This window comes from Pogona vitticeps, chromosome 5, assembly GCF_051106095.1.
Source record: "Pogona vitticeps strain Pit_001003342236 chromosome 5, PviZW2.1, whole genome shotgun sequence".
NCBI lineage: Eukaryota > Metazoa > Chordata > Lepidosauria > Squamata > Agamidae > Pogona > Pogona vitticeps.
In genome coordinates, this window is record NC_135787.1 from 86,992,395 (window position 1) to 87,012,593 (window position 20,199).

Sequence of the window (20,199 nt, forward strand, 5' to 3'; positions counted from 1 at the left end):
AAAATCATTGTACAGGTGTGTGGGAAACCCCTGCCCAAGGCCGTTAGTTGTTATCTGTTAGTGAGATCAAGCTCTCCTGGCAGAGAAGCAGCAGCAGCCCAGCGGGCGGGGGTGACCTCTCATTCTGCCTTTCTGCTTAGAGTTAGATCATAAGTTCATAGACTTTCTCCGGCCAATCCTAGTGGCGATTAGGTAACCAGTATCCTATCTGAATTCTCACAACATACGATGTAGCCCTTGCTAATAAAAGAGTTCTTAAGGCATTGCAACTTCTCTAGTTCTTCTGCCAAATACAGTATGTAGGCAGAGGAGGTAAGATTTAACTATGCAGAGAAGAGATTAAAAGCTAGAGTGTACGTGGGAAAATGCCTTCCTATTGTCTGTGATCACCCACATCATTAGTTTTCCTTTTACTCCGTGATTACCTACACAGGTGTAGCTGTATTGGATCAGAGAATGAAATGGTAGTCCAGTATAACTAGCTATTACCTTACATAAGCCAGGAAGGAGAGTCATAAATGACAACTGCACAAAGCTCAATATTTATATTAGTCAAGAACTTTCAAGAAGTAAAATAATTCAGGCTTGAAAACAAAAAAGCAAAATGAGGTGGAGGATTGAAAAGCACAATGAATGACAAATGGGTAATAAACTGTATTGAGTTTACGAGGTTAGCTTGAAGCATAAAAGACTTAATCTTCAATTCATTCCATATTCTTAGGTCTTACACACATGATATCAAAGCAGTCAGCAGAAGAGTCATATGGGACTAAGAAAATCCAGGACAGTCTTATGTGAAAAAAGCAGCAAAGCCTTACAAGAGTAAAACCACAGTAAGCTGCAGGATTTTTTCATCAATCCGAGAAATACATCTTACTAACAGCAAGCGATTGAAACTAGTACAGCAAATCTTTTACGACAGACACCAAGTATTGCAACAGATATCTAAGATAATACATGGAAATAATGATTTAGCCATTAGTCACACAAATGAGCCTAATATGTAGGCAGAGGAGGTAAGATTTAACTATGCAGAGAAGAGATAAAAAGCTAGAGTGTATGTGGGAATCATATATTCTTCCCCGTTAGGCCTATTTTTGAATTTTAATTTTCTTGGGATTTGCCAAGCAAAGATATTACTGCATCTATAAAACAGATTCAAGAATATAAGGAACTTTAACATTGAGAGCAATTGGTCTACCACTGACAACACACAAACATGGAGAGAAAAATCCTTGAGATGAAGTGTTTATTACCAAGAAACAGAAGACATGAGAATCTAGCAAGCAAATATATTTCTCCTCCAATGCCTCTACATGAATTTGGGAATTGTTACTTGTTGCTTACAGTAACATGCTTCAGCTCTATGAATGGTCTATGTCACCATAAACATTCTTATTCACACAATAAACATAACAGTCTATGTCACCATAAACATCCTTATCCTTATTCATTTACACTTACATTTAAAGTGGGTTCTATAACACAGTTCCTAGTCTAGCTCTAGAACTAAAACTTGTGTTACACTAAGAACTGTGATATAGAACACTGGTTCTTAACCTTGGGTTACTCAGGAGTTTGGGACTGCAACTCCCAGAAGCCTTCACCACCAACTGTGTTAGCTGGGGTTTCTGGGAGTTGCAGTTCAAAAACATCCGAGTAACAAAGGTTAAGAACCACTGATATAGAACACAGAAGTGCTTTAGAAAGTGAAGTGAAAGCTACTCTTAAAACACTAGGAAGAAAAAAATCAACAGAGGTAGATGGAATATGGACAGAAGTATTTCAAGCCACTATTTGAAGCCATTTTGAATCTGTCAAAATCCTAACAACGAATATGGAAAACTAATTAATGGCACACTGACTGGAAATATTCAATATACATTCCAGTCCCCAAGAAAGGAGATGCCAGGGAGTGCAGCAAATATAGGACCATTGTTTAAATTTCCCATGCAAGCAAAGTGGTGCTCAAGGTGTTGCAACAAAGATTTTTTACATTGTATAGAGTGAGAAATGCCTGAGTCGAGTCTGAGTTAAGAGTTACAAGTCCCAATCCATGTTTGCAATATTATCTTGAGTTCTTCTTTCCTTTTGGAATGCAGCTTGAACATTCCAAAAGGAAAGAAGAACTCAAGATAATATTGCAAACATGGATAGGGACTTGTAACACTTGACTCAGACTGTGGGGGGATTGGCAACTCAACGTGCAACTCGACCCATTTGTCCAAGTCATTTTGTTGAGTCCCCACCATCGGCCTACATGCTGCTGCCATCTTCAAAGGCAGCAGGCCCAGCTTCCCTTTGAGGAGCCAGGTTACTGCCTCCGCCCACATATGCACCACCCAGCTGATAGGCCAATGTATGCACAGAGACAGCAGGCCGGCTCCAGGAATGGGGTGGGTGGTGGCAGCAGCAGGGAGGGAGGGCTGCTGTCTCTGCACATGTGGTGGCCTATCAGGTGGCTGGTGCATGACCAGTCTGAGTCTTTGGGTCTGAGTCCAGAGTTCCAAGCCTCAGAGGAGGGCAAACATTTTAAGACTTGCACTTGAGGCTTGGAACTTGGACCTGAAGACCCAAACTCAGACTTGGAACATGGGCCCAAAAACTCGGACTTGCCAACATCCCTGACTACAAATATCTGCTGGCTATAGGAGTGCCCCAAATAATTTCAGTAGAACACCAGTTTATCCTTTATTGACTATGACAAAGACTTTGTCTGGATCATTAGGAACTATGGGTGTTATCTGGAAGAAAATGGGTGTGTCTCAGCACTTGAGTGCCCTGATGCACAATCTATATTGTGTACAAGAAGCTACTGTTAGGATAGAATATGGAAAGACATAATGTTCCTATAGGCAAAAGTGTCAAGATAATGTGCATTTTATCTCCCTGTCTGTTCAATCTATACATAGAACATATCATACAGAAAGCTGGATGATTCAGATGAGGGAGGAATGAAACCTGGCAGAAGAAACATCAGTAATTTAATATATCCAGATGAAACTGTCTACTGGCAGAAAGCAGCAATGAATTGAAATGACTTTTAGTGACAGTGAAAGAAAAACATGCCAAAGCAGGATTGCAGTTGAATGTTACAAAGACAAAAATCATGACTACGGAAGAATTAAGCAACCATAGTGTTAACAGTGAAGAAATTGAAATTGTCTAAGGTTTTGTATACCCTGGTTCAATCATCAATCCAAACAAACTGCAGCAAAAAATTTAGAATACTAAGACTTTGAAAGGCAGCAATAAAGAAACAATAAAACATAATCAAGTGTAAGGATGTGTCAGTAGTTACCATGTATGGGTATGAAAGCTGGATAGTACAAAAAGGCTGACAGGAAAAAATTGATTCATTCGAAATACCGTATTTTTCGCTCCATACGATGCACTTTTTCTCTCCAAAAAGGTGGGAGGGAAAGTACATGCGTCTTATGGAGTGAATGCAGTAATCCAGGGTTCAGCCACCACCACCCAAAAGCCTCCCACTGCCATGCTGGGAGGCCCCTAAACTGGCAGCAGAGACTGCTTTCTATTTGGACCTCACCATTCTGCACTGCTAGCTTTCTAGGATCGGCCTCCTGCAGCCCACCTGGAAAACCAGCAAGGCAAACAGGCCTATGGCAGCAAGCAGTGAAAATAGCAAAGGACCAAAGAGTGGTTCTAGAAAGACCAAGGAAAACCACAAACACAATCTCCCACCTAGGCAGTTGATTTTCCCACATTTGGGGAAATCACAGGGGTCAGCTCATCCGAAGTGCAATAGATGAGCCTTACCCTGGGAAAACCACTTTTACAACAATGGTATCTCCCCTGCCAGGTCTGAGTTTGAATGGCCCCTAAGCCTCCTGGCCCTTTGTGTGCACTATCCCCCAAAGGCATGGTGACCGCCGGTTGTACCTCCTGATCAGAAAAGTGCTGCACAGCCCCAGTCCTGAAAGAGGCCAGGAGAGCTACTCAGTGTTTTGGGGTGCCCCACAGGACCCCCATCAGGGGCTAGATGTTCCTCCCACAATCCTCCAGTGCACAGATATTAGCATATCTGCCTGCTTGCATCACCCAGTAGGCTTCTCTATTGGAGAAGCAAAGCAGGAAGGAGGAGTCTCTTTCCCTTCACCTTCTGCAGAGAAGTTAGACCATGTGACTAGCCAGACATTTTGAGAAGGAGAGAGAGAGAGGGAGAGGGAGAGAGGACAGAAACAAAAGCTTCTAAAATTGGCAGTAACTTAAACATTTATTGCTACTGCCTTATGAATTTGCCAGAATATTTTTTTACCGGTTTTCCTCTCCTAAAAATGAGGTGCGTCTTATTTGGAGGTGCGTCTTATGGAGCGAAAAATACGGTATGCTACTATTCCTTCCCCAAGATGGCGCCGGTGGCACATGAATAGTGATTTTACTCCTGAAGCCCCGGTTTGTTTTTCCTACTTCCCTTTCTTTTCCCTCACACTTTTCTGCCTGTCTTTGTTCTTTTCAAATTTAAATTACTTCCCCCTTCTGAACTGTCTCCCTCCCTCCCTTATTTACGGCACTGAGAGGGAGCTCGGAAGCTTGGAAACCCCCTGTGGAGTGAGAGAGGGCTGCGGAGAGAGAGAGCTATATCAGCCGACCGACACAAGAGCAAACGCGGTGTGCTGAGTCAGGCGGAGCCGGAGCTCAGAAGGCGGGGGTCGCTTCAAGACTGCTCGTCAGTGCTCAGAGGCTATCGCTTCAGCTTTATTTCCATCTGGAGGCACCTTTGCAGAGACTCCGACTAACCTTGTTTCATCTGGAGGTAACTTAGAGGAGTTTCTGTGAACTGGGGACTAGAGACTGCTGCAGTAGGTCTGGACTGTATGCCTGGAAACTGTGGCTGCTGAGGGTGTCTGCGAGGAGCGTTGGAACGCTGCGCCATGTTTAACACCCAGAGAGTAACCCTTTCTTCACCTTCCCTCTCCTCAATCTGTTTTTGGTGCCTCAATGACGAAGTTATCACAGCTGGCTCTCAAGGTTGGACAATGGCAGGCTTTCTTCCAGCTTCGGCAGTAGTGACTCTGATTCTGTCTATGAGTTTCTTTGCGAACGCTGTATCCACCATTAAGATCTGGGAGCCTTGCTCTTGCTCTAAGACTCGTATACCAACACCACCATTAATACCACCAGGACGATTAACATCAAAAAGGACAAGATTACATAGTAAAGGAGGACAGTTCAGAAATATATGTTGGGGGACAATCACTGTCGGATTTTTATAATTGTTTTTTCCCTTTTTCTCTTCCTTTTATTGTTAATATGTAATCCTTTAATTTAATTGGCATTAAGTTTATATTACAATTGGGTTATGCATTTTTATTATATGCTTATTAAGTAATTTGTATAATTTGATTGCATCATTTTCTGTTAATTTTGATATTTTGATTTTGTATTTATTTCTTAATTGTTTTTTTTCTCTTCTGTTTTTTTCCCCTTTTCTTCTTTTCTTTGTTCTTTTTCCCTTTTTTTCCCCCTGATATGGATTGGAAGGCCTGCCCCCCCAGCGAGGGGCCTTTTAAGATCTCTGTGACTACGGGTAATGGGAGGTATAGCGTCGGCGCAGTCCCTACTCGTGTTAGAAGAACAAGGAACAGATGTTTGAAGGCTGTTCATTGTTCTGAGACTGTGACCAACCCCCAATATCGAGGTAACCAGTTCAGCCAGCCTTCCACTCTATCCCTGCTGCTGTTGAATGCCAGGTCTGTGTCCAATAAATCCCAGGTAATTTGTGACCTTATCCTGGAGGAGGACGCAGACCTGGCATGCATAGCCGAGACGTGGATTGGCGGGGAGGGGGGTCCTCCCCTGGCTCTCATCTGTCCGCCCGGTTATGCCGTCCAGCACCAGGGTAGACTGGAGGGGCGAGGGGGGGAGTAGCCATTGTGTATAAACCCAGCTTACAGGTTACCAGACGCTCCTCGGTGGTAAGGCCGGGTCTAGAGGCACTCCACGTGTCGGTTGGGGCCAGGGATGGAATTGGGATTTTGCTGTGTTATCGTGCTCCCTGTAACCCAGCGATTTCCCTTCCGGAGCTGGCCGACTTTGTCTCCGCGGCACTGTTGGGATCCCCAAGGCTTCTGGTCTTGGGTGATTTCAACGTGCATGCGGGGGCAGAGGTTACCGGGCCAGCTCTTGAGTTCCTGGAAACCATGGCTTCCTTGAACATGTCCCAACATGTAAACGGCCCCACCCACGTGGGTGGCCATACGTTGGACCTGGTCTTTTCCACCAATTGGAGCGAGTGTGGTCTGGTGGTGACCGACCTTGTGTCGCTCCCCTTGTCATGGTCAGATCACCATCTGGTAAAATGTAAGGTTTCTGTGGCTCTCCCCCCTCGCAGGGAGCAGGGACCTATTTTCATGGTCCGCCCTCGAAGGCTACTGGATCCGGTTGGATTCCAGGATGCCATGAGAGGGGTCACGGCTGACCTGGCTAGCGCTCCTGTTGACGCTCTGGTTGACAGCTGGACCATGGCTGCCACCAGGGCTGTAGACATGATCGCGCCTAAACGCCCTCTCCGTTGCAGAATGCGCCCGGCGCCTTGGTTTAACCAGGAGCTCCGAGCGCTGAAGCGACATAGGAGAAGGCTAGAGCGTAAGTGGAGGAAGGACCCGACGGATTATAATTGGATAGCTGTCAGGGTCGCAACTAACCTTTACCTCTCTAAGGTGAAGGCTGCTTGTCGAACTTACTTCGCTAACCGGATAAGCGAAGCGTCCAATCAGCAGGCGGAGTTATTCCGTATAGTGCGCGACCTATCCGGAACTGGTCTTGGTGATAGGCCTCCCCCTAGTTTCTCACCTGACCAGTTTGCAGCCTTTTAAAAATCTAAAGCGGAGGCCATCCGCCGGGACCTCTCTCCTTTTTTGAACACAGTGAGTCGAGCAGAGATGTCCAGCGCTCCGTCTTGCCCGGTGATTTTTGACACCTTTCAGCCTGTCACGCCTGATTCGGTGGCCAAGGTGCTTGATCGCTGCCGTGCCACCACCTCCTCCCTTGACCCTTGCCCGGCCTGGCTAATCAAAGCAGCCAGGCCGATAACAACTGAATGGGCCACTGTAATAATAAATGGGTCTTTCCTTGAGGGCAGGTTTCCTTCTGCCCTCAAGGAAACACTCATTAGGCCCATAAGAAAGAAACCTAGTTTGGCGGCGGACGAAATTGGCAATTATAGGCCCGTCGCCAACGTTTCTTTCATGAGCAAGGTGGTGGAGAGGGTGGTGGCTGACCAGCTTCAAGCTCACTTGGAAGAAACGGATGCCCTGGATCCATTTCAATCGGGCTTCAGGCCGCGCCACGGAACAGAGACGGCATTGGTCGCCCTGTACGATGACCTATTGAGGGAGGCTGACAGGGGAAAAATTTCTCTGTTAGTCCTTCTCGACATCTCAGCAGCCTTCGATACTGTCGACCACGGTATCCTCCTGGGGAGGCTCTCCGAGCTGGGAATTGGTGGCCTGGCGCTTGCCTGGCTCCGTTCCTTCTTGGAGGACCGTCCCCAGAGAGTACAGCTTGGGGAGAGTGTCTCAGCCCTGTGGAGCCTCAATTGTGGGGTTCCACAGGGGTCGATTATCTCCCCAATGCTGTTTAATATCTTTATGAGGCCGCTGGGTGGGGTCATCAGGGGATGTGGAGCGTCGTGTCATCAGTATGCGGATGACACCCAGCTCTACATCTCCTTTACTCCAACTGCAGGTGATGCCGTCCTGTCCCTCCAGCGCTGCCTGGGGACCGTACTGGAATGGATGCAGGAGAACGGGCTGAGGCTGAACCCGGACAAGACGGAGGTCTTGAGGGTGGGTGCCCCCACTGTTGGCGGCTTGGGTGACTCCCTCTCGTTTGGGGGGGTGACTCTTGCCGCAAAGAATGGGGTTCGCAGTCTGGGGATCCATCTGGACCCGGCGCTCTCCATGGAGACTCAGGTGGAGTCCGTGGTCCGCACCGCCTTTTTTCATCTTTGGCGGATAGCCCGGCTGCGACCCTATCTCGATGTGGGGGCGCTCACCACCCTGGTCCATGCGCTCATAATCTCAAGATTAGACCACTGTAACGCGCTCTACGTGGGGCTACCTTTGAGGCTGACGCGGAAACTCCAAGTGGTGCAGAATGCGGCGGCCAGACTCCTAAGTGGAGCTCGAAGATACCATCACATTTCTCCTATTCTGGCCGCGCTGCATTGGCTGCCCATTCGGTTCCGCGTTGACTTCAAAGTTCTGACGCTTACGTTTAAAGCCCTAAACCGTTTAGGGCCTCGATATTTGGCGGAACGCTTACTCCCACCCAGTTCTACCCGTGTCACCCGAGCGAGTCAGGAGGTGAGGCTGAGGAGCCTGACGCCGAGGGAGGCCCGGAAGGAAAAGACAAGAAACCGGGCCTTCTCGGCGGTGGCTCCTCACCTCTGGAACAACTTACCTCCTGACATTCGCGCAGCTCCCTCGCTGGGTATTTTCAAGAAACAACTGAAAACATGGATGTTTAGGCAGGCATTCCCCCTTTCTACCTAACACTTTCTTTTTCTGTTATAATATATCCCGTTTCTCGCCATCTTTGGGGAAAATTTTTTTTTTATTCTATCTTAATTTATGTAATTATTATTTGTGATGCGGTTTGTTATATGTTTCTTTTTTAAATGCATGTTGTAAGCCGCCTAGAGTGGTCACAATTGACTAGATAGGCGGGGTATAAATGAAATAAATAAATAAATAAATAAATAAATAAATAAATAAATAAATAAATAAATAAATAAATAAATAAAATAGATGAGAGCTTTGCAGTTACCCTAGAACACCAGAAAGATGAACAAGAGGGTCCTAGATTAAATCAAGCCAGAAATATCTCCAGAGGCAAAAATGTTTCTGTTGAGGCTATTGTACTTTGGGCACATCATGAGAAGACAGAGTTCTCTGGAAAAGGCAATAATGCTAGGAAAGTTTGAAAGCAACATAAAAAGGAGGAGACAAATGAATTATCTCCCTAAAGAAAGCCACAGTCTTGAGTTTAGAATAGTTGAGCAGGGCTGTTGAAGAGAGAACATTTTGGAGATTTCTCATTCATAGAGTTGCCGTAAATCAGAGGCAACTTGACAGCACATAACAACAACAACAACAACAACAACAACAACAACAACAACAACAACAACAACAGTAAATCTATCTTTGGTCCTAATATGCCAAGGCTATGCATAAAACACCACCAACTCTCAATTTAGTCTACCAACAGCAAATCAGGGAGGACGGTGAGGATGCTGACCATGAGAGAGAGAAAACAAGATATCAGGCTTTCTCAGCAGTAGCTCCTCAGGTGCGGAATCAACTGCCACCTGCTATTTTCCAGACCCCTTCACTGGGGACTTTTAAGAAACAGCTAAAAACCTGGTTATTCCAGCAGACCTTTCAAACGATGTAATCCATGGAGCCCATTGAGACTGAAAACAAAACTGATAATGTCATTGATCACTGCCACTAAATGCTTAGGCAGGGGTTCCCAAACTGTGTGCCACCACTCCATGCAGCACCTGAGAACTAAGCCAGGGTACCATGGGAAAAGGGAGGGAACATAGTGCCATAAAGGTTGTAAAAGCACTGCTCATAGCTCTTTGTGAAATAGGAACCAAAAGTGAAGTGCATGTGTCTGCCTCTCCTTGCCCCATCTCTATGGTCCCCAGTGGAGATGCCTGCCAGGTGGTCTTGTGCATTTCCTGTGTCAGGACCTGGAAGAAGGTGGGCCCTCAGAGATGGGGGGCAAGAAGAGACAGGATGGCTGATGAGGGATATCAAGCTCATGTCCCTGGTGGCAGAGAGACCCCTGATTTTGTTATTTTTTGTGATTTGAACTCCCCAGAGTGGCCACTAGCCTGCTTCTTGGGAGGAAAACGACGACAAACATAGATAGCATCTTAAAAAGCATATACATCACCTTGCCAACAAAAGTCCACATAGACAAAGCTATGGTTTTTCCAGTAGTGATGTATGGAAATGAGAGCTGGACCATAAAGAAGGCTGACCGCCGAAGAATTGATGCCTTTGAATTGTGGTGCTGGAGGAGACTCTTGAGAGTCCCCTGGACTGCAAAGAGAACAAACCTATCAATTCTGAAATCAACTCTGAGTGCTCACTGGAAGGACAGATCCTGAAGCTGAGGCTCCAATACTTTGGCCATCTCATGAGAAGAGAAGACTCCCTGGAAAAGACGCTGATTTTGGGAAAGTATGAAGGCAAGAGGAGAAGGGGACAACAGAGGACGAGATGGTTGGATAGTGTCACCAAAGCTACCAACATGAATTTGACCAAATTCTGGGAGGCAGTGGAAGACAGGAGAGCCTGGTGTCCTCTGGTCCATGTGGTCATGAAGAGTCGGACACGCTGTTATCTTCCCACCGTGGTAGTACCTATTTATCTACTCACATTTGCATGCTTTCGAACTGCTGGGTTGGCAGGAGCAGGGAGAAGCAACGGGAGCTCACTCTGTCGCATGGATTCGATCTGAGCTTTATTCACAGATGCCTCTGGAACAAGCTAGAGATTTTGAGGCTTATAGAAAGATGGTGTATTCTAGATTTGGGACTAATTCAGAACATCTTAGGAGAAAATGTAGATCAATTTCAAAGAAACCTGAGGAGTCTTTTGCCCAACTTGAAGCACGTTCGACACAATTACTCTATAAATGGCTGGAGCAGGAACACATCAGGTCCTTAGAACAAATAAAAAATATCATTGGATTAAAAAAATGTTATTCCATTTTGACAGGGGAATTATATTACTTGGTCAGGGAAAAGGATTGTAAAACTATGCTACAGGCATCTAAATATACCGATTCCATTAGTGAGATCAGAAATCCTTGATTCTCTGAGGTAAAATTTGGTAGGAAAGTGTGAGACAACAGTAAAAACAGTAAAAACAAAAGTTACCTCAGTCAGGCACAAGCTAAGGTAAACCATTTTAGAAACAAACCCTCATCTCCAGAACACAGTCATCTGAAATGTAAAGTTCTGAGGGAAAAGTTAATAAGGCTCTTTATTTTGAATGCAAGGCCAATAAAGAGTATTATGTGTGTGGGGAGAAAGGTCATTTTTGGGCTCAGTGTGAGACTCTAGGAATTTTAACCAGCATAAAGGCAGAAATTCTAGTCAACCTAAGAAGGTGTTTTGTGTGCAGCAAAATAAGTCACAGCAATCGGCAGTAGAAGTTGAGGCTTCTTCCCACCACAGTACTATTGCTAAGGAAATGGACTTGGCAGAGTGCCCACACATTCCAGAAGCAAGAGTGATACAATGTTTCCTAATCGAATGCAATCAGGATTTATTGAATAACTCTGCACAGCCTATTTTCATTTACAACGTAAAATATCTGAGTCTGAAAGATACATGTTCCCAAGTTACTATTTGTCACTCAGATATCATTCCTAAAGAGAATATGTTGGAACAAAACTTCACCCTCAAAGTCATCAGCTCAGATGTGGTGGTGCTGCCAATGGCCAAAGTAGCAGTGAGATATCAGAGGTGGTCTGATATATGGAAAGTAGCACTGTCAGACCAAATTCCTGCTCCTTGTCTTATTGGGTTAGATCTATCTAAGCATGTGCAGAGTGTTTTAATAGTAACTTGCTCTCAGGGGAAGCAGATTCAAGCTTCTGAGGAAAGTACTGGAACTCTTATTAAAAAAACACTGAAATGAAAGAAACAGCTGATTTAGTGCTAATGAGAAATCCTTGTAGTACCTCCTTTATTAATAAGCAGAAGGAAGATGTTGCCTTGAGGAATTGCTTTGGGAAAGTTAATGAGAATCCCATTCCACTGACCCCTGAACACCAAGAGAGTTATTGTGTGGGAAAAGATTTATTATACAGAGTGGTTTTAATGGCACCTCATGGGGGGAGGACTCCACAAACAGCTAAATACAGGGAAAAGTTAAATACAGGGGAAAGATTATAGAAAAAGGACACAGAGGTGTATTTGGGACACACCTGGGAATCTCTCACACCAAGCAAAGAGTGACACAGAATTTTTTTTTTGCCTGGAATGGGGAAGCAAGTGAAACAATGTTGTCAGATATGTGATACGTGCCAAATGAGTGGTACTGGGGATGACAAGATGAGGGCTAAGCTATGCCCATTGCCAGGGATCTTGATCCCTTGCCAACATGTGGGTCTGCAAAAGTCCTTAGAGATAGCAGGGCAAAGCTTGAGGAGTGCTCCTGAAAAACAGAGGGTATGGTGTGATGAAAAGGCCCAGGAAAGACCATTCTGTCCCGAGGACAAAGTTGGGATGCTGAAACCCATGGAGGGGAGTGAATTGCAGTTAGCAGGGACAGGACCTGTGAATTTGTTGCAGTGGCACTGGAGGGCTGAGGAAACTAGTACTGGGAAGTCTCCACATGCAGCTGTACTGCTGAGGCCCATAAAGGGGAATGAATTGCAGTTAGCATGGTCAGGAGCTGTAGATATATTACAATGGCACTGGGAAGCTTCAAAGAACTAGTATTAAGAAGGCTCAACTTGTAGCTGTAAAAGCACTGAAAATCCAGACAACCTGTCCCAGAAGTTCCATATAGATGCTAAATAACATAGGAGACAAAACAGAACCTTGAGGGACCCAGCAGGCTAATGGCCAAGATGTCAAACAGGAGTCCTCATCATCTCATTCTGAGTTCTCTCAAGAATCGGAGGTACCATCAAATGGTGTCTCCAATTCCCATCCCAGAGAGACGGACCAGAAAGATATAATGGTCAATAGTATCAAAACTGCTGAGGTACAGCAGAACGAAAAGGAAGACACTCCCCTGTCCAGTCCCCAGTGTAGGTCACCCACCAAATCAACCAAAACAGTCTCTGTCCCATAACCAGGCATGAAGCCAGGTTGAAATGGATTTAGATAATCCATCTCATCCAGGAAGCCCTGAAGCTGAGAAGTCACAATATGCCCCAGCACCTTGCCCAAAAATGAAATATTAGAGGCTGGTCAGTAAATATTCAGTATTTTGTGTCGAAGGAGGGGTTTTCCAACATTGGTTTTACTATTGCCTCCCTATTTGCATCTCTGTTCACTGTTGTGCTAAAAGTAAAACCGAATTTGTGTTGCCAAAAGTAGCAAGGAACTTACTGTAAATGTAGTCAACCCTTTTGTTTCAAGAATGGGAGTACAGTGGTGCCTCGCAAGATGAATTTAATTCATTCCGCGGTTAATGTCTTGCGAAAAACCCATCTTGCAAAACACATTTTCCCATAGGAATGCATTGAAATCTAATTCATTTGTTCCTATGGGCAAAAAAAGTCAGAATGAAGTCAAATTTGGTTTACAAAGGGTTTATTATGTGCTCTTTAAAGCCATACATATTGTGCAGATGATTTTTTTAAAATTCAATCAAAAAATTAACTTTTTAAACATCATAGAAAAACATTTAAAAATCAGCAAACATGAGGCAGGAACAAAAAAAAGAAACGGAAAACATTTGTCTTGCAAAGCACAGCCATAGGAACATTTATCTTGCGAGTCATCAACCCCATTGCCAAAACCATTTGTCTTGCGAGTTTTTGTCCTGCAAGGCATTTGTCTTGCAAGGCACAACTGTATTTGGTTTTTACTCTTCTTTCTATATGCTCCGATGCACTAACCCAACCAGTAAAAATGCTATTTTGTATACTACAAGACAGACTAGAGCAGCAGCCGCCTTTGGCAACATCACCAATCCTAGATCCGCAAGCTGTAACTGTATAAATTTCTAAACATATATTTTCAAGATGTTCACTTTATATTTTAGTGAGGTTATTTAATAATTATCAAATTAAATTAATCAATTAATTGTATGCATTTTAGTCAATTAATCTATTGATAAAATCTGCCTAGAGTGGTTGCAAGACCAGATGGGCGGGGTATAAATAAAATAAATAAATAAAATAAATAAAAATTTGTCTCTAAAGAACTACTCTGAAATAAGTGTTCTTTGTTTTCTTTAATGATGCATATATGCATTATTAAGGTACCACCTTAGAAAGGGTACTGAGAGTAATAATTGTTCTACAGTGCACTGGTGTTTTTTTCCCCTTTTTGTTTTACAGTTGAAAATTACTTGTTGGCAACTGGCATTCAGTGCGACTACAATTCCCCCCCACACACAGTTATCAAAGCATGGCATGCTTGCAAAGGTTCTGGAATATGTTGGCTTTTAGAAGAGGATACCAAATTTAGTACTTTTTAAAGAAAAAAATGGTCCTCAAACATCTCTGTGCATATTTTCTCAAATTTCAACAAAATTATAGAAAAATTGGACACACAATTTGACTTCTAAGAGAACTGAATGTAGATCAATAATTCACATTTCAAAATATTGCTAGGGCCTGACTGTGTTTGAGAATAATGAACAGAACTTTCTAACTGAAATGGAACTAACATGTTTTCCTCCATTACACTTTCCTTTCCCTCTATTGTTATGCTATCAAGTCTTTTCCAACATATAGTGACCAACGGGGGGGGGGGAGAGAGAGAGAGAGAGAGAGAGAGAGAGAGAAAGAAAGAAAGAAAGAAAGAAAGAAAGAAAGAAAGAAAGAAAAAGAAAGAAAGAAAGAAAGAAAGAAAGACCTTTGATCATACACATTGTTCTGCATAAAGGCATGATTTGTGAGGGGGGATATGAAGTACTGTTTTTACTTACATAGTTTATTACTTTAAAAAGTACTATTGAGAGTACTTTCATTTCTTAACATGTGCATCCATAGTGAAAGCTTTTCCATTTCAGTTCAATTTCAGAGTCTGTCTATCCAGTAAACTATCAAGATGTTTGAAATTCTAATCTTGTGGCTGAGCACATAAAATTGCTCAAATCCTTATTGTTAAGATCTTGGGTTTGCTGCTTTGTCGTGGCGAGGGGGCTTGAGTAACTCAGAGAAGCTATGGGCTATGCTGTGCAGGGCCACCCAAGACGGACAGGTCATAGTGGGGAGTTCTGACTAAACGCAATCCACCTGGGGTAGGAACCGGCAATTCCACTCCAGTATCTTTGCCAAGAATGTCCCATGATCAGAAACAAAAGGCTAAAAGATATGACGCTGGAAGATGGGACCCTCAGGTCAAAAGGCGTCCAACATGCTACTGAGGAAGAGCAGAGGACAAGTACAAGTAGCTCCAGAGCTGATGAAGTGGATGGGCCAAAGCCGAAAGGACGCTCAGCTGTGGACGTGCCTGGAAGTGAAAGGAAAGTCCGATACTGGAAAGAAAAATACTGCATAGGAACCTGGAATGTAAGATCTATGAACCTTGGGAAGCTGGAGGTGGTCAAACAGGAGATGGCAAGAATAAACATCGACATTCTGGGCATCAGTGAACTAAAATGAATGGGAATGGGTGATTTCAACTCAGATGATTATCATGTCTACTATTGTGGGCAAGAATCCCGTAGAAGGAATGGAGTAGCCCTCATAGTCAACAAAAGAGTGGGAAAAGCCGTAATGGGATATAATCTCAAAAATGATAGAATGATGTCAATACGTATCCAAGGCAGACCTTTCAACATCACAATAATCCAAGTTTATGCACCAACCTCCATTGCTGAGGAGACTGAAATTGAACAATTTTATGAAGATTTACAACACCTTCTAGAACTGACACCGAAGAAGGATGTTCTTCTCATTCTGGGGGACTGGAATGCTAAGGTAGGGAGTCAAGAGATAAAAGGAACAACAGGGAAGTTTGGCCTTGGAGTTCAAAACGAAGCAGGGCAAAGGCTAATAGAGTTTTGCCAAGAGAACAAGCTGGTCATCACAAACACCCTTTTCCAACAACACAAGAGGCGACTCTACACAGGGAAATCACCAGATGGGCAACATCGAAATCAGATTGACTATATTCTCTGCAGCCAAAGATGGAGAAGCTCTATACAGTCAGCAAAAACAAGACCTGGAGCTGATTGTGGCTCTGATCATCAGCTTTTCATAGCAAAATTCAAGCTTAAACTGAAGAGAGTAGGAAAAACCACTGGGCCACTCAGGTATAATCTAAACCAAATCCCTTACGAATACACAGTAGAAGTGAAGAACAGATTTAAGGAACTAGATTTGGTGGACAGAGTGCCTGAAGAACTTTGGATAGAGGCTCGTAACATTGTACAGGAGGCAGCAACAAAAACCATCCCAAAGTAAAGGAAATGCAAGAAAGCAAAGTGGCTGTCCAACGAGGCCTTACAAATAGCAGAAAAGAGAAGGGAAACAAAATGCAGGGGAGATAGGGAAAGTTACAGAAAATTGAATGCAGACTTCCAAAGAATAGCAAGGAGAGACAAGAGGGCCTTCTTAAATGAACAATGCAAAGAAATAGAGGAAAATAACAGAAAAGGAAAAACCAGAGATCTGTTCAGGAAAATTGGAGATATTAGAGGAATATTTTGTGCAAAGATGGACATGATAAAAGACAGAAATGGAAGGGACCTCACAGAAGCAGAAGACATCAAGAAGAGGTGGCAAGAATACACAGAGGAATTATATCAGAAAGTTTTGGATATCCCGGACAACCCAGACAATATAGTTGCTGATCTAGAGCCAGACATCCTGGAGAGTGAGGTCAAGTGGGCCTTAGAAAGCCTGGCTAACAACAAGGCCAGTGGAGGTGATGGCATTCCAGTTGAACTATTTAAAATCTTAAAGGATGATGCTGTTAAGGTGCTACATTCAATATGCCAACAAGTTTGGAAAACTCAACAGTGGCCAGAGGACTGGAAAAGATCAGTCTACATCCCAATACCAAAGAAGGGCAGTGCCAAAGAATGCTCCAACTACCGGACAATTGCACTCATCTCACACGCCAGCAAGGTTATGCTCAAAATCATACAAGGTAGGCTTCAGCAGTATGTGGACCGAGAACTCCCAGAAGTACAAGCGGGATTCTGAAGGGGCAGAGGAACTCGAGACCAAATTGCCAACATGCGCTGGATTATGGAGAAAGCCAGACAGTTCCAGAAAAACATCTACTTCTGCTTCATTGACTATGCAAAAGCCTTTGACTGTGTGGACCACAGCAAACTATGGCAAGTCCTAAAAGAAATGGGCGTGCCTGACCACCTTATCCATCTCCTGAGAAACCTATATGTGGGACAGGAAGAAACAGTTAGAACTGGATATGGAACAACGGATTGGTTCAAAATTGGGAAAGGAGTACGACAAGGCTGTATATTGTCACCCTGCTTATTTAACTTATATGCAGAATACATCATGCGGAAGGCTGGACTGGAGGAATCCCAAGCTGGAATTAAGATTGCACGAAGAAATATCAACAACCTCCGATATGCAGATGATACCACTCTGATGGCGGAAAGTGAGGAGGAACTAAAGAACCTTGTAATGAGGGCGAAAGACGAGAGTGCAAAAAACGGTCTGAAACTCAACATCAAAAAAACTAAGATCATGGCCACTGGTCCCATCACCTCCTGGGAAATAGAAGGGGAAGATATGGAGGCAGTGACAGATTTTACTTTCTTGGGCTCCATGATCACTGCAGATGGAGACAGCAGCCACAAAATTAAAAGACGCCTGCTTCTTGGGAGGAAAGCAATGACAAACCTTGACAGCATCTTAAAAAGCAGAGACATCACCTTGCCAACAAAAGTCCGAATAGTCAAAGCTATGGTTTTTCCTGTAGTGTTGTATGGAAGTGAGAGCTGGACCATAAAGAAAGCTGACCGCCGAAGAATTGATGCCTTTGAATTGTGGTGCTGGAGGAGACTCTTGAGAGTTCCCTGGACTGCAAGGAGAACAAACCTATCAATTCTAAAGGAAATCAACCCTGAGTGCTCATTGGAAGGACAGATCCTGAAGCTGAGGCTCCAGTACTTTGGCCATCTCATGAGAAGAGAAGACTCCTTGGAAAAGACTTTGATGTTGGGAAAGTGTGAAGGCAAGAGGAGAAGGGGATGACCGAGGATGAGATGGTTGGACAGTGTCATCGAAACAACCAACATGAATTTGACACAACTCCGGGATGCAGTGGAAGATAGGAGGGCCTGGCGTGCTCTGGTCCATGAGGTCACGAAGAGTCGGACACGACTAAACGACTAACAAACAAACAAAGATCTTGGGTGTGATCTACAAACAAAGAAACAATTTGCAGTGTTGGGTATGTCTTTTATGGACTGCTCAGTTACTTTTTTCATTTCTTTCAACACAATAACCAAAAGGAAATAATAATCCAGCAGGTCTACACAACATGATAGTAGAAGCCTAAAATTCTGCAGTTATAAGAATAATCCTGCAGGGTGAGGTAGTCCTAGAGCCTTAAACTCCCAGACTACTAAAAATGAAGTTTGGCAAATTGGTACCTGACCAAGTTTCTTTACAGCACTATTTATGCTCATAGTATTTTGCTCACCTAGCAAAACTGTACCAAATTAAATTACTACGGAATCAGTTTACTACTAGACCAGGTGCTACGAAGTAAGTAAAAAAGAGGAAGTAAAACAAATATAAACAAAGGAATTGCTGCCTTATGAGTCTGCTACCTTAGCAAAAGCAGTAGGAATTCTCAGAAATTTCTGGCAGGATGCTTCCTGAAACTATATGATAATGGTTTTGGTCAATGACAAGTGATGCATTTGAAGTGGCACAGTACTACACTCGGCAGCAAAAGGCAGTCATTATTTGAAAAAGAATTTGACAACTGTTATTTCTCTGGTCTACAATCCAGCAGAGTTAACAAAGTGAAAGAAATTATTAATGCAGCTTTTCACAGTTATTTCTTAATTAATCACTGTATTCACACAAATGAAAACCAGTGCCACAGGACATTGCTAGGAGTGGACACACATTTTTCTCCTTCATAAAAAATCATCATACCAAGCCCTACTTTTTCAAACATCACTCATGTTTCACTTTACTGCACACCAGTGCACAATCACAATTGTTCTATTCTCTCTAAATGCTGAAGGATATATATTGAGTCTATAGAATCATTGTCTAGTGTTTTTTTTTAATATTACAGATTGCTAAAAAAAAGACCACACTATGATCACTCAACTGTATAATAATTCTTCCTAGGAAGTCCCTAGAGAGTTAAAGACAACAGAAACTAACCTTTAGAAATTGGACTAGGGGCGCAGCTATCATAACAATGCTGGTTGAGTTCAAATGCTTGGTCTTCAGGGCACACAGCATCACTATGCAAATAAAATAACCTATTACCTCCATTCCCTTATTTATTTTAATATGCATGGAAATAATCCAGAAGGGAAAAATGATTATTTTAAAAACTAAAGCTTAACAATACATAAGACAGAATCCAGGCAATTACCCAACTAGTCTCTGCAGTCCCAAAGGGGGTTGTGTCATATTACACCTGAAGTAATGTTGGGAACTCAGATTGTAGAATCACACATATGAGATAATGAAACATCCATATGGTGTGGCACAGTGTTTTCACTATCAAAGGTATCAGTGCATGTGCAAATGTTTTTCCCAAGGCCTCTCTTGTTTGTTTGAAGCCCTCAAAGAGCTGGAGGAATCTCCAGCACTGGAAGCATAACCCACTTCTTTTAAGGTGGATGGATTTTCATTTATTTTCAGCATTTGTAAATTATTATTATAAGTAATGCAAAGGCAATAAAACTACAAAAATATAGCATTAAAATATCAATAGAATCCAACACAAAGAGTGTAAAAAATGAGAACTATGTAATGAAATTTAACAGAGCAGAACCCCAGTAGTTACCAAATTATTGTAGAATAATCACATGGCAGAGCAGGTAGAAATGATGCTTTATGTGCAAATCGGGCACAAATAGCATCCAAAGGGCCTATAATACCCTATTTGTGAGAGCATAACTGGGCTCTGAAAACCCAAGTTCTGCTTGGTGACAGGGAGCAGAAGCAATGGAAAAGGAAGACTGCCCTGCTGCTCAAATGCAAGCTTATATTAGTTTTGCTTGCCTCTCTGAGTTCTCTACTATTTGGCAATAGTTATTTTTTTCATCAACTTCATTGCTCTCTACATCTGGAAAAAACCAAAGGGTTAAATTGTCTTCTTAAACAAGACAAGGTCATGAATTTCAAAGCCTCTTGTTCTGAGAGAAACACAGGGTGGGGAATTTACACTTCACTTCTGTCCATCTCCCCGAAATTTCATGGTACAGTGGTGCCTCGACTTACGAATGTCCCTACTTACGAACATTTCGACTTACAAACAGCTCCGGTTGCAACATTTTGCTTCAAATT

The 20,199-nt window shown here is 43.3% G+C and overlaps 1 protein-coding gene and 1 pseudogene across 11 annotated transcripts in view; both read right to left on the minus strand.

The window, feature by feature from the left end:
• SLIT2 (slit guidance ligand 2) overlaps nt 1-20,199 on the minus strand; it is a 455,778-nt gene that overhangs the window by 309,953 nt on the left and 125,626 nt on the right. The gene's annotated exons all lie outside the window — the stretch shown is intronic.
• Nucleotides 3,677-3,831, minus strand: LOC140707858 (U1 spliceosomal RNA; annotated as a pseudogene).